General features: G+C 52.9%; 1 pseudogene; it reads left to right on the forward strand.

Moving 5' to 3' along the window:
* Positions 1–13,876: 13,876 nt before the first annotated feature.
* Positions 13,877–15,145, forward strand: part of LOC139280927 (zinc finger protein 229-like) — a 58,772-nt pseudogene continuing 57,503 nt past the window's right edge.

Genomic DNA, 15,145 nt, shown 5'->3' on the forward strand with positions numbered 1-15,145 from the left:
TTACAGCGTCTAGAAGAACAGGTTATGAAGTATTACTGCTGTCACACCCTAACTATACCTTTCGACGTGCACCGGTAGTGAACCCAGCCACCTTTCTTCCTACTAAAGAAGTAGAGGATCCAGACCAGCATGATTGTCTGTTAACGGTGGAAATACCCACCTTACCAAGACCAGATTTGCTCACAGAGCCCATGGACAATCCTGATCTTATTCTCTATACGGATGGATCATCACATAGGCCGTCGGATGATTTGTTTTTGGCAGGCTATGCTATTGTAAACCCCCACGAAACTGTTGAAGCATTCGCCCTGCCTCCCGGAACCTCGGCTCAGGCTGCTGAATTGTTTGCCCTCACTAGAGCTTGTATAATAGCTAAAGATCAAACTGCTAATATCTATACTGATTCCAGATATGCATTCGGGGTAGTCCATGATTTTGGACAACTGTGGAAAAACAGAGGCTTTATCACCTCTGGTGGAAAGCATATTAAGCACTCTCAACTGGTGCTTAATCTATTAGACGCCATTCAGTTGCCAAGTAAGGTAGTCGTTATCAAATGTGCAGCTCACACAACCGGTGAGGATGAAGTATCAGTAGGAAATAGGAGGGCTGACGAAGCAGCCAAACAGGCCGCTTCGGTACAGGCAGACTGCCTTCAAGCAGTCTCAGTCTCCCCTCCACAGATACTAGACATCCAACAACTTAAAACAGCCCAACAACAAGTTACTATGCAGGAAGGAAGAACTTGGGAAAACCAGGGTTGTTTTCTCAAAAACGACATCTGGTGTCACCTTGATGGGCGAACTGTTCACCCTAGATCTCTATTTTTGCCCCTGTCTCACCTAGCACACGGTCAGGCTCACATGGGCAAAGGAGGGATGATACATGCTATTAATGCACAGTGGTATGCACCAGGAATAACAGTAGTAATTGAGAAAATTGCTAGAACATGCCAAATTTGTCAACAAAATAACAGAGGTAAAACACCTGCTGAATATGATCATCTACCCCAGCCAAGTATGCCCTTTGAAAATTTGCAAATTGATTTTGTCCACATGCCTCCAGTATCAGGTCTTAAGTATCTATTAGTCATAATAGATATGTTCACAAGGTGGGTAGAAGCATACGCCACTAGGAGAGACGATGCCCGGATAGTAGTAAAAATTCTATTTAAAGAAATAGTACCAAGATATGGGATACCTATGGGAATCAACAGTGACAGGGGAACACACTTCACAGGAAAAATAGTGCAAAATCTTGCAGAAGCGTTAGGTTTCCAGTGGAAGTTTCATATACCATATCAGCCACAGTCCTCGGGAATGGTAGAAAGAGTAAATGGGATAATAAAATCTACCCTTACCAAGGTATGTCAGGAGACTGGACTAAAGTGGCCAGATGCCTTACCATTGGTATTGTATACAATGAGAAACCAGAAAAACCGAAACACTGGTTTGACACCACATGAAGCCTTATTGGGAAGACCAATGCCTACTGGCGTAAAACCACCACTGGCAGCGGAAAAAATAGCACTAATTTGGAATGATGAAAAATCACTAAAGTATGCTCAGGCCATGTGTGAAATAGCAAGGAGTCTGCATGAACAAATAAAGCAGACACAGGTGCCCCCGTCGGAAGGAAATATGCACCCTTTCAGGCCTGGAGACCAAGTGTTGGTAAAAACATTAAACAAAGAATCCTTTTCTCCTAGGTGGAAAGGACCATATCAGATAATTCTCACAACACGAACCGCGCTGAAGTTGGAAAAGCATCCAAATTGGGTGCATGCAACCCGTTGTAAATATTATTTTCCCGACGAAACACAGCCAAAAGAAAAGGCATTGAACCAGGACGTACTACGATTGCCTGATTAAGAAAAAGGCCATTTTCTCGCTGAAGAACTGTACCTGCTCTTGTATTAAATTAAATATTTGGACTTGAAAATACTGCCCAAAAGTTCAGGAACGGATGTCAGAGCTCATTTGTGTGCCAGTTTGGGCCTTTATTATTTGGGTCACTGTTACTATCGTGTGGACGTGTTGTTATTGTAACAACTTAATTCAAGAGTGGTATAGAAACAAACAAGAAAGGGAAGATGGGAAGGGACTCTTGGAAAAATTATAAATGGATGTTAGGTATACTGATCATTTTAGCGACAGGGAACTCCCGGCAGGAGGAAGAAGTCCTAAAAGAAGGAAGAGTATGGAAGGGAAATATGGTATGGGAAAGAAGTAATAGTGCAAGGCAGCAAGGCAATTTTATATGCCCAGTAGGCCAAAGTTGTAAAGTAGGGAATTTTACGGCACGATGTGAGGCATGTGGAATGAAGGAAGAAAGAGGGGAATTCCAGTTTATATTGGGGAAAGGGTATCAGTTGTTCATAGAATACCAGGCCGATGTGTGGATGAAGTGTACCCGGAGCACAGGGAAAAACAAGAGAGGGGGGTACATAGGAGGGCCGGACAAGAGAAAAGACTTCCTCCGTTATTCATATACAAGTATGGTAGAAGGGCAGCGGATGTTGTGCATGAATAACACCCCGGTGAATGGAGGAGACCCATTCGTGGTAAAATGGTCAGTAAAAGAATCCGGCCACCCAGAAGACCGGGACCCGGGACATCTAAAAAGGATACTGACCACTTGCATCCCAGTGGTAAGATCCCCAGGTGTATTAAATCTAACAATACGAATTAAATATCCCCCAAAGAAAGAAGATGGTTGCCACACAACCAGTGTTAAGGTATCTTTTGAAAAGGAAAGACCCCAAAGAAAGAAACGGGATGTATTAGAGACTGTGTTAGGTGGAGTGGGAGCAGGAATAGGAGCATTGAACTCCATGGATATCGAGACCCTACAAAATAAAATCCAGGCCGTCGGAGGACTGGTAGGGGAAGATATAAAAATCAGAAATGCCTGGGATGAAGGATTACAGCAATTACAAATATCAGGTTACGTCATAAACGAAATGACCTGGGAACAAAATGAAAGGATAGAGAAGGAAATAGAGAACCTAATGAAGGAACAACAGGGAGTAAACAAGTACACCCATTGCCTGTTTAAAGAAATGATCAGACAGCTATGAAGAGCTGAGTTAAAAAGGAAAATATTATCCTTCCATGCTAACACATGGGAAAGGTTGCTGGAAATTAACAAAAGGGATAAGCTTCTTAATTTAACTATTAACCCTCAAAAAAGATATACCAGTTGTAATTCAAAAGGATGGAACGTTACTGTGGAGATACTAGGTAAGACACGAAAAGAAATTTGTTGTCAGTTCCAAGTAATGCCCCAGCTGTTTGGACAGAACTTCTGGTACCCAGAATTTAAAGGAGATTGGGTCGATGAGAAGAATATGACACATCACCAGAGGGGATGTGCTAGGTGGCCATTCGGAATGGTATGTCCCTATCAGACCGCCATATATGAACCATGCTCACTCCATTGGAGTATGTAAATGGGAATTAAAGCCAACAAATGACACTGATATTACGGAAATAGGACAGAATGAGGTCTGTGTGACAGGAATTAAACCTGTCTATCTGGATGGAATTTTGTATAAACCCCCCATTAATAAATGCGTAAGAAGAGTCTACACCCTGTCTGACCCTGAAGTAAAAAGAACTTATACCTTTGGGCAATGGCAAAATGTAGAAAAAAATCTGTCTATGCACAAGATTGAACCCTTAATTAATCTGACCAGACTGCACAATTTGATACGGAATGACAAGAAAATTGAGGAAGCTCTGTCAAAGCAAGGCAGAGACATCCACCAATTTAGAGTCGAAATGAGTTACAAGAAGGGGCAACTAGTAAGAATCGCAGACGAAGTCACCTCATTGACAGTACACCACTGGTGGGATGTGTTTACCGGATGGTCCCCAAAAGCTACAGCAGTACTGAAGCTTGCTATACACCCCATAGTAATCGTAGGTGTGGTTATGCTTGTATTATTAATAATCCTTTGCGGAATGTGGATAAAATTAAAAAATGTAATTAGTCAAGTAATAGGCCTGATCTCCGAAATAGAAAGGAAAAGTGTGTGTATGAAAGGAAGGTTAAGTCACTTAGAGGAAAAGGTTGATGAAGACGAATATCTCAAAATGCGACCCTATCCTGAACGGTATGAACCCCCTTTTGAGCAAGAAGAGAATATAGGAAATTGTGTTGATCTGAAAATTAAAAAAAAGATCAACAAGGAGGGAATTGTGGAAGAAAGAATCTATAAATCTATGGCTTATGGTAAAGGGAAGGTTAAATTCTGTTTTTGCTATATTTGAAGAAATAATAGGACTAGAACAACACCCACACTTTTTAGCCTTGAAACTTAGAAATGTAATTAAATGACTATCCGGTATTAAAAGGGAGTCTCCTGATATTCTGCTTATCAGACTGTGAACAGGGAGAAACTATGCAAGGACAGATAGAGTGTGTGCCTCCCGAGATGACCTTTGTACTCACGGAACTAATGAATAAGATTCCTTTTCTATTTCTGTATTCTATTTCTGTATAAAGATAGGGACAAATTGCTTGTACAGTAGAGTTTTCTGCCTTGGTACAGCCCAAGCAGGCTCTCCGAGATATCTCGCTTTGTAAATAAAATTCTCTCGAAGCACGACTCTGAAACCTCCGCCTGAGTTAATTTAACTTAGAAATTTCCTCGACAGATGCGGAGGATGGAGAGCGATCTGATGGTGAGTGTTCCGGGGGGGAGAGGGACCTCAGGGTGAGTGTCCCGTGGGGAGAGGGAGGTGAGGGTAAGTGTCCCGGGGTAAGAGAGAGCTGAGGTTGAGGGTCCCCCAGGGAGAGGGAGCTGAGGGCGAGTGTCCCAGGGGGAGTAAGAGCTGAGGGTGTGGTGTTGTGGGAGCTGAGGATGAGTTTCACTTGGGGTGAAGGAGCTGAGGGTGAGTGCCCCGGGCAGGTCGAGAGATCTGAGGGTGAGTGTCCCGGAGGGAGAGGGAGCTGCGGGCGAGCGTCCCGCGGGGAGAGGGAGCTGAGGGAGAAACTCATGATGGGAGAGTGAGCTGAGGGCGAGTGTCACGGGGTGAGTGGGTGCTGAGTGTGAGAGTCTGAGGGTAGAGGGAGCTGAGTGTGATTGTCCCGGGGCAGGGAGAAGAGGAATCTGAGGGTGAGTGTCGCGGAATATTGGGAGCTGAGGGTGATTGCCCCTGGGGGGAGAGGGATCTGAGGATGAGAGTCCCAGGGGAAGAGGGAGCTGAGGGTTAGTGTCCCGAGGGAGAGGGAGCTGAGTGTGAGTGTCACTTTGGGTGAGGGAGCTGAGGGTGTGTGCCAGGGGAGAGAGGGACCTGAGGGTGAGTGTCCTGGGGGGCAGGGGGTGTAGAGGGATCTGAGAGTGAGTGTCCCGGGGGGAGGCATAGAGGAAGCTGAGGGTGAGTGTCTCGGAGGAGGTACAGGGATCTGAGTGTGAGTGTCACGGGGGGACAGGGACCTGAAGGTGATTGCCCCCGGGGGGAGAGGGATCTGAGGGTGAGTGTCCCAGGGGAGAGGGAGCTGAGGGTGTGTGTCACTTGGGGTGAGGGAGCTGAGGGTGACTGCCAGGGGAGAGAGGGACCTGAGGGTGAGTGTCCCAGGCGGGTAGAGGGATCTGAGGGCGAGTATCCCGGGGGGAGAGTGACCTGAGGATGAGTGTCCCGGGCGGGTAGAGGGATCTGAGGTGAGTGTCCCGGGGGAGAGGGAGCTGAGGATGAGTGTCCCAGGGGAGAGGGAGCTAAGGATTAGTGTCCAGCGGCAGAGGGAGCTGAGTGTGAGTCCCCGGGGGTGGGGATGGTGGGGGGGGAGAGTGAGCCTAGGGTGAGTGTCCCGGGGGGAGGGAGCTGAGGTTTAGTGTCCTGCGGGGAGAACTAGCAGAAGTTAAGTGTCCCAGAGGGAGAGGGAGCTGAAGGTGAGTGTCCCAGGGGAAAAGGAAGCTGATGGTGAGTTTCCCGGGTGGAGAGGAAGCTAAGAGTGAGTGTCCCAGGAGTAGCGTGAGCTGAGATGAAAGTCCCGGGGGGCAAGGGAGCTGAGGGTGAGCATCCTGAGGGGAGAAGGAGCTGAGGGTGAGTGTCCCACAGTGAGAGGGAGCTGAGGGTGATTGTCCCGGTGGGAAAGAGAGCTGAGGGTGAGTGTCTCAGTGGTCGGAGAGGGATCTGAGGCTGAGTGTCCCACGGGAGAGGGACCTGAGCATGATTTCCCCCGGGGGGGAGAGGGGTCTGAGTGTGAGTGTCACATGGGGTGAGGGAGCTGAGGGTAAGTGTCCCGGGGGGAGAGAGAGCTGAGGGTGAGTGTCCCCGGGTGGGGGGTGAGGGGTTGGGGTTGATGGGAGAGAGTGGGAGTTGAGTGTGAGTGTCACTTGCGGTGAGGGAGCTGTGGGTGAGTGCTAGGGGAGAGAGGGATCTGAGGGTGAGTGTCCCGGGCGTGTAGAGGGATCTGAGTGCGAGTGTCCCGGGGGAGAGGAATCTGAGTGTGAGTGTTCCAGGGGGAGAGGATACTGAGGGAGAAACTGACGGGGGGAGAGCGTGCTGAGGGTGAGTGTCGCGGCGAGTGAGGGAGCTGAGGGCGAGCTTCCCAGGGGAGAGGGCGCTGAGGGCGATTCTCGCGGGGTGAGTGGGTGTTGAGTGTGAGTGTCCGGGGGTAGAGGGACCTGAGTGTGAGTGTCCCGGGGCGGCGTGGAGAGGGAGCTGAGGGTGAGTGTCCCACAGGGAGAGTGTGCTGAGTGTGAGTGTCCTGGGGGGAGAGAAAGCTGAGGGTGTGTGTTCCGGGAGTAGAGGGACTTGAGGGTGAGTGTCTCGCGGGAGATGGAGCTGACGGTGATTGTCCCGGCGAATGTCGGGGGGAGAGGGAGCTGAGGGTTTGGGTCCCGGAGGGGAGGAGAGGGAGCTGATGTTGAGTTTCCCATGGGGAGAAGAAGCTGAGGGTGAATGTCCCGAGGGGAGGGGGAGCTGAGGGTGAGTGTCCCGCGTTGAAGAAGGATTTTTGTTTTCCTCTATAGTATGGCCTTCTAAGCTTTGCACACAGCTAAGCACAGTTGCTAGAATGTGCAACCCAGACTGTCTGGGTGTAATTAGGCTAACAGACCTTTGTAGCAACCTTGGTTCAGAAATGTGATGCCAGGTGTGAAATAATAGGATAACAGCCTGTGTTGCCTGGTAGCTAAAGTGGAAAGCCCCAATATCACAAGGAACGCTGTAAATGTCAAAAGGATATTGTGGTCAGTTGATGGAACAAGTGATGCACGTGGATTGTGGTTTTCAGCTTTAGATTCTATATGCTGGCAAGCAAGAAATTGTGTTGGTAACAGCGAACTGCGGAAGCTCTGTTCCTTCTCACTTGGCCCAAGTCTTAGCTAAAAAACGGTGTGCTTTTTACTCTCAACAGACTGTGTGTGTGTGTGTGTGTGTGTGTGTGTTTGTCAGTTTATTCAATCTCAAATTAACCCACAACGCAGGGGCAGAGCGAGTTGAGGCTGAGTGTCCCAGTGGGAGAGGGAGCTGAGGGTGAGTGTCCCAGGGGAAAAGGAAGCTGATGGTGCGTTTCCCGGGTGGAGAGGAAGCTGAGGGTGAGTGTCTCGGGTGGAGAGGAAGCTAAGAGTGAGTGTGCCAGGAGTAGAGTGAGCTGAGTGTGTGTGACCCGGGACGGGCGTGGGGTAGGGGAGAGAGAGCTGAGGGTGAGTGTCGCAGGGGGAGTGGGAGCTGAGGATGAAAGTCCAGGGAGGGCGAGGGAGCTGAGGGTGAGCATCCTGAGGGGAGAAGGAGCTGAGGGTGATTGTCCTGGATGGAGAGGGAGCTGAGGGTGAGTGTCCCCGGGGAGGATGGTGGGAGAGGGTGCTGAGGATGAGTGTCCCTGTGGGAAATAGAGCTGAGGGTGAGTGTCCTGGGAAGAGAGGGATCTGAGGGTGAGTCTCCTGGGGAGAGGGAGAGGGAGCTGAGGGTGAGTGTCTCAGAGGTCGGAGAGGGATCTGAGGCTGAGTGTCCCACGGGAGAGGGACGTGAGCGTGATTTCCCCCGGGAGGGAGAGGGATCTGAATGTGAGTGTCACGTGGGGTGAGGGAGCTGAGGGTAAGTGTCCCGGGGAGAGAGTGGGAGCTGAGGGTGAGTGTCACTTGTGGTGAGGGAGCTGTGGCTGAGTGCTAGGGGAGAGAGGGACCTGAGGGTGAGTGTCCCGGGCGTGTAGAGGGATCTGAGTGCGAGTGTCCCGGGAGGAGAGGAATCTGAGTGTGAGTGTTCCGGGGGGAGAGGATGCTGAGGGAGAAACTCACGGGGGGAGAGCGTGCTGAGGGTGAGTGTCGCGGCGAGTGAGGGAGCAGAGGGCGAGCGTTCCGGGGGAGAGGGTGCTGAGGGCGTGTCTAGCGGGGTGAGTGGGTGTTGAGTGTGAGTGGCCGGGGGTAGAGAGACCCGAGTGTGAGTGTCCCGGGGCAGGGAGGAGAGGGATCTGAGGGTAAGTGTCGCGGGGGGATTGGGAGCTGAGGGTGAAAGTCCCAGGGGGAGAGGGAGCTGAGGATGAGTGTCCCGGGGGGAGTGGGAGCTTAGGGTGAGTGTCCCGGGGGGAGTGGGAGCTGAGTGTGAGTGCCCAGGGGGGAGTGGGAGCTGAGTGTGAGTGTCCCAGGGGGAGAGGGAGCTGAGTGTGAGTGTCCCGGGGGGAGTGGGAGCTGAGTGTGAGTGTCCCGGGGGGAGAGTGGGCTGAATGTGAGTGTCCAGAGGTGGGGGGTGTGCGGAGAGGGATCTGAGGCTGAGTGTTGCGGGGGGAATTGGGAGCTGAGGGTGAAATTCCCAGCGGGAGAGGGAGCTGAGTGTGAGTGTCATGGGGGGAGAGAGAGCTGAGGGTGTGTGTCTCGGGAGTAGAGGGACTTGAGGGTGAGTGCCCCATGGGGAGAGGGAGCTGACAGTGAGTGTCCCGGGGGGAGAGTGGGCTGAATGTGAGTGTCCCGAGGTGGGGGGTGTGCGGAGAGGGATCTGAGACTAAGTGTTGCGGGTGGAATTGGGAGCTGAGGGTGAAATTCCCAGCGGGAGAGGGAGCTGAGTGTGAGTGTCGTGGGGGGAGAGAGAACTGAGGGTGTGTGTCTCGGGAGTAGAGGGACTTGAGGGTGAGTGCCCCGTGGGGAGAGGGAGCTGACGTTGATTGTTCCAGCAGATGCGTGGGTGGAGAGGAAGCTTCGGGCGAGCGTCCTGGGGGAGAGGGCGCTGAGGGCGATTCTCGCGGGGTGAGTGGGTGTTGAGTGTGAGTGTCCGGGGGTAGAGGGACCTGAGTGTGAATGTCCCGGGGCGGCATGGAGAGGGAGCTGAGGGTGAGTGTCCCGCAGGGAGAGTGTGCTGAGTGTGAGTGTCCTGGGGGGAGAGAAAGCTGAGGGTGTGTGTCCCGGGAGTAGAGGGACTTGAGGGTGAGTGTCTCACGGGAGAGAGAGCTGACAGTGATTGTCCCGGCGGATGTCGGGGGGAGAGGGAGCTGAGGGTTTGGGTCCCGGAGGGGAGGAGAGGGAGCTGAGGTTGAGTTTCCCGTGGGGAGAGGAAGCTGAGGGTGAATGTCCCGAGGGGAGGGGGAGCTGAGGGTGAGTGTCCCGCGTTGAAGAAGGATTTTTGTTTTCCTCTATAGTATGGCCTTCTAAGCTTTGCACACAGCTAAGCACAGTTGCTAGAAAGTGCAACCCAGACTGTCTGGGTGTAATTAGGCTAACAGACCTTTGTAGCAACAGTGGTTAAGAAATGTGATGCCAGGTGGGAAATAATAGGATAACAGCCTGTGTTGCCTGGTAGCTAAAGTGAAAAGCCCCAATATCACAAGAAACAATGTAAATGTCAAAAGGATATTGTGGTCAGTTGATGGAATAAGTGATGCATGTGGATTGTGATTTTCAGCTTTAGATTCTATATGCTGGCAAGCAAGAAATTGTGTTGGTAACAGCGAGCTGCGGAAGCTCTGTTCCTTCTCACTTGGCCCAAGTCTTAGCTAAAAAACGGTGTGCTTTTTACTCTCAACAGACACTGTGTGTGTGTGTCAGTTTATTCAATCTCAAATTAACCCACAACGCGGGGGCAGAGCGCGTTCGGCTGAGTGTCCCGGGGGGGAGAGAGAGCTGAGGGCGAGTGTCCTGGGGGGGAGAGGGAGCTGAGGGTGAATGTCCCTGGGGGGAGGGGGAGCTGAGGGTGAGTGTCCTGGGGGGAGGGGAGCCGCGGGTGAGTGTCACTGGGGGGAGAGTGAACTGAGGGTGAGAGTCCCGGGGGGGAGAAGGAGCTTTGGATGAGTGTCCCAGGAGGAGAGGGAGCTCAGGGTGATTGTCCCGGGGATAGCGGGAGGGGAGCTGAGGGCGAGTGTCCCGGGGGCAGAGGGAGCTGCGGGTGAGTGTCCCGGGGGCAGAGGTTTCGGAGGGTGAGTGTCCCGAGGGGAGAGGTAGCTGAGTGTGAATTTCCCGGGGGGAGAGGGAGCTGAGGGTGAGTGTCCCGGGCGGAGAGGGAGCTGAGACTGTGTGTCCCAAGGGAAGAGGGAGATGAGTGTGAATGTCCTGGGGCGGCAGTGGGTGGCGGGCGGTGGGTGGGGGGGAAAGTGAGCTGAGGGTGAGTTTCCCGGGGGGAGAGGGAGCTGAGGGTCAGTGTTACGAGCGGAGAGGGAGCTGAGAGTGCGTGTCCCGGGGGAGAGGGAGCTGAGTGTGAGTATCCCAGGGTGATAGGGAGATGGAGTGAGTGTTCTGGGGGGAGAGGGAGCTGAGGTTGAGTGTCACTGAGTGAGAGGGAGCTGAGGGTAAGTGTCCCAGGGGAGAGGGAGCTGAGGGTGTGTGTCCCTGGGGAGAGGGATCTGAGGGTGAATGTCCCCGGGGGGAGAAGAAGCTGAGGGTGAGTTTCCCGGGGGGAGTGGAAGCAGAGAGTGAGTGTCTGGGGGCGGCGGGAGCTGAGGCTGAGGGTGACTGTCACAGGGGGAGAGGGAGCTGAGTGTGAGTGTCTAGGTGGTGGTGGTGGTGTGAGCTGAAGGTGTGTGACCCGGGCGGGGGGCTGGAAAGGGAGCTGAAAGGGTGTGCCCCTGTGGCAGAGGGAGCTGAGGGTGAGTGTCCCGGGGGGAGAGGGAGCTGAAGAAGAGTGTCCCGAGGGGAGGAGGAGCTGAGGGTGAGTGTCCCGCGTTGAAGAAAGATGTTAGTTTTCCTCTATAGTATGGCCTTCTCAGCTTTGCACACAGCTAAGCATGGTTGCGAGAAAGTGCAACCCAGACTGTCTGGGTGTAATTAGGCTAACAGACCTTTGTAGCAACCTTGGTTCAGAAATGTGATGCCAGATGTGAAATAATAGGATAACAGCCTGTGTTGCCTCGTAGCGAAAGTAGAAAGCCCCAATATCACAAGAAACGCTGTAAATGTCAAAAGGATATTGTGGTCAGTTGATGGAACAAGTGATGCACGTGGATTGTGGTTTTCAGCTTTAGATTCTGTATGCTGGCAAGCAAGAAATTGTGTTGGAAACAGCGAGCTGTGGAAGCTCTGTTCCTTCTCCCTTGGCCCAAGTCTTAGCTAAAAAAACGGTGTACTTTTTACTCTCAACAGACTCTGTGTGTGTGTGTGTGTGTGTTTGTCAGTTTATTCAATCTCAAATTAGCCCACAACGCGGGTGCAGAGCGAGTTGAGGCTGAGTATCCCGGGGTGAGAAGGAGCTGACGGCGAGTGTCCCGGGGGGAGAGGGAGCTGAGGGCGAGTGTCCCGGGGGTAAGGGGAGGTGAGGGTGAGTGTCCCGCGGGTGAAGGAGCTGAGGGTGTGTGTCCCGGGGGAGAGGGATTTGAGGGTGAGTGTTCCGGGGGAGAGGGATCTGAGGGTGAGTGTCACGGGGGAGAGGGAGCCGAGGGTGAGTGTCCCGGGGGGAGAGGGATCTGAGGGTGAGCGTCACGGGGGAGAGAGAGCTGTGGGTCTGCGTCTTCAGGAAGAGGGAGTTGAGGGTGAGTGTCCTGGGGGGAGATGGAGCTGAGGGTGAGTGTCCCGGGGTGTGGGGGGGGGGGGGCGCGGGGAGAGGGTGCAAAGGGCGAGTTTCCCGGGGGAGAGGGTGATGAGTGTTAGTGTCCCACGGGGAGAGCGAGCTGAGCGTGAGTTTCCCAGGCAGAGAGGGAGCTGAGCGGGAGTGTCCCGGCGGGAGAGGGAGCTGCGTGTGAGTGTCCTGGGGCGGGGCGGGGGGGAGAGAGAGTTGAGAATGAGTGTCCCGAGGGGAGAGGTAGCTGAGAGTGTGTGTCCCGGGGGGAGACAGAGCTGTGGTAGATTGTCCCAGGGGGAGACGGAGCTGAGGATGAGTGTCCCGCAGGGAAAGGGAGCTCAGGGTGAGTGTCCTGGGGAAGTAGGGGTAGAGGGAGCTGAGGATGTGTTTCCCGGGGGGAGAGGGTTCTGAGGGTGTGGGTCCCGGGGCGAGAGGGAGCTGAGGGTGAGTGTCCCGGGGGAGAGGGAGCTGAGGGTGTGTATCTCAGGGGGAGAAGGAGCTGAGAGTGAGTGTCCCGGGGCAGAGCGAGCTAAGGGTGAGTGTCCCGGGGGAGATGGAGCTGAGGGCAAGTTTCCGGGGGAGATGGAGCTGAGGGTGTGTGTCCCGGGGGGAGAGTGTACCGCGGGGAGAGCGAGCTGAGGGCGAGTGTCTCGGGAGGAGAGGGAGCTGAGGGTGAGTGTCCCGGGGGAGAGGGAGCTGAGGGTGAGTGTCCCGGGAGGAGAGGGAGCTGAGAGTGAGTGTCCCGCGGGGAGAGCGAGCTGAGGGTGAGTGTCCCGAGAGGAGAGGGAGCTGAGGGTGAGTCTCCCGGGGGAGAGGGAGCTGAGGGTCAATGTCCCAGTGGGGAGAGGGAGCTGAGAGTGAGTGTCCCGGGAGGAGAGGGTGCTGAGGGTGTATGTCCCGGGTGGAGATGGAGCTGAGGGCGAGTGTCCTGGGGGTGTGGGAGAGGGAGCTGAGGGTGAGTGTCCTTGGGGGTGTGCGACAGGGAGCAGAGGGTGAGTGTCCCCGCGGGTGAGAGGGAGCTGAGGGTGAGTGTCCCATATTACGCTTAATGATAACATCACACATTCATGTACAGCACCAGCGGAAAAGACAGCGAGAAGACACAGTATCAGGTTTACACTTTGTATCAGTGTCTCCATATTAAGCTCAGTAACAGTGCCACACCTTCACATATTGCACCAAAGAGAGAAACAGAGACATTATCAGTTTACATCTGCAACAGTGTTTCCACATCACGCTAAATAACAGTATCCCGCCTTTCAACCAGTACAAGAGAGAGCGGATAGCAACAGAGAGAGGAGAGAGGGCTGAGTGAGAGACAGGAGAGTGCGAGGCTGGGCGGTGAGACACAGAAAGACATGCACAGTATCAGTTCCAGACTGACCTGTGAAGTCCCGATTTATCCTGAAAGTTCCCATTGGAGAGACAGAAGATGCAGTCTCCTCTCTCACTGATATTGTACCAAAGACAGACACATTATTAACCCCACACTGCGGGACAGTGTCAGTGAGAGATACAATGTCCCACATTTAACCCTCGCTTGCCTGTTGTACTCTCTGCAATCCTGCAGCTCAGGGCAATTCGGTATTACTCTCAGTGACCGAGTGTTTGACTCGAATTAAACTGATCTCGGACTGTTTCTGTCAGATATTAACCCCTGCACGGTGTCAGCAAACACTGCCACTCCCTCGTCCCTCCGATATTTCTCCAAGATTGATTTGTGAAGACGGGCTCATGGAGAGAAATACCCTGCATGGAATGATCCCATATTGAGCATCTCCAAGGGACAATGCTCCCAGCTTTAATCATTCTCTGTCCTTTCCGCCTCGGCCCAGTTCCTTTGCTCAGATTCTGGGGAAAGTGCACTTTGAGTTTTACATTCTGAATTAGTGCAGAGAGCTGCGCATGTGCGGGTAAGCCCCGCCCCCTATGTCGATTTCCAGGAAGCAGAAGAGAACATGCGCCCTCCCCTCCTCCAGCCCTGCCTGTGATCGCCAGAAGATGGTTTAAAACAGCCGGGAACAGAGACACCGCGGCCCCGGGGTAAGGCAGCGAGCAGCAGCCTCCTTACAGCAGCGCAGCGCTTTGGGAGTGTGTCCACACTTGGGCTCAGAGATCGGCATTGAGTCCAGGGGGAGTCGGGGGTTGTGTGTAAGAGGCAGAGTGGACCAAAAACAGTCTCAGTGCGTGGTGTGGGTGGGGGAAGGGAGAGGCCATTCTCGGGCTGAGTGTGGACAGTGTATGTCCTGGGTAAGGGAGACAGAATGGGCAGAATCTGCGATTTAGAATCATTGCTGCTTTCTCTCTCCAAACCAGTAGTGAACCTTCCTGGTTTAGTTCTGTCCGGAGTTGTGTATAAGAGGCAAAGTGAAACAGGAACTAGTTCCTGAACATGATGTGAGTGGGGGAAGGGAGAGGCCATTCTCGGGCTGTGTGTGGACAGTGTAAGGTAACAGAGAAAGTAAATCACCCCGCTCTTTCAAATCATTGCACTTTCTTTCCCCAACCAGTAGTTAATGTTCCTCATTCAGTTCCAATCTCACCGTGTCTGTTGTTCTTGGACAGTGAGCAGTGGGAACACAGCCTGACAGTGAGGATGTGGGGAGTTTCACAAAGTGCATCTATTGCAGGCACCAGGAGAGGAGTGTGGGAGGGGAAGGGGACTGCTGTTCGTTGCCTGCATCTCCATTTCTGGCTCTTTCAAACCATCTTCTTCCGCTCACTGAGTGAATAGAAACATAGAAAATAGCCTGCTGTAAGGAGGCTGCAGGATTGGGCCATTCGGCCCTTCGAGTCTGCACCACCATTCAATAAGATCATGGCTGATCATTCACCTCAGTACCCTTTTCCTGCTTTCTCTCCATGCCCCTTGATCCCTTTAGCCGGAAGGGTCATTTCTAACTCCCTCTTGAATATATCCAATGAACTGTCATCAACAACTCTGCAGTAGGGAATTCCACAGGTTAACAACTCTCTGAGTGAAGAAGTTTCTCCTCATCTGAGTCTGAAATGGCTTACCCCTTATTCTTAGACTGTGTCCTCTAGTTCTGGACTTCCCCAACATCGGGAACATTCTTCCTGCATCTAACCTGTCCAGTGCCGTCAGAATTTAATATGTTTCTATGAGATCCCCTCTCATCCTTCTAGTGAATACAGACCCAGTCTCTCCTCATATGTCAGTCCTGGCGATCACAGGCAGGGCTGGGGGAGGGGAGGGT

The sequence above is a fragment of the Pristiophorus japonicus genome, chromosome 15 (assembly GCF_044704955.1).
Source record: "Pristiophorus japonicus isolate sPriJap1 chromosome 15, sPriJap1.hap1, whole genome shotgun sequence".
NCBI lineage: Eukaryota > Metazoa > Chordata > Chondrichthyes > Pristiophoridae > Pristiophorus > Pristiophorus japonicus.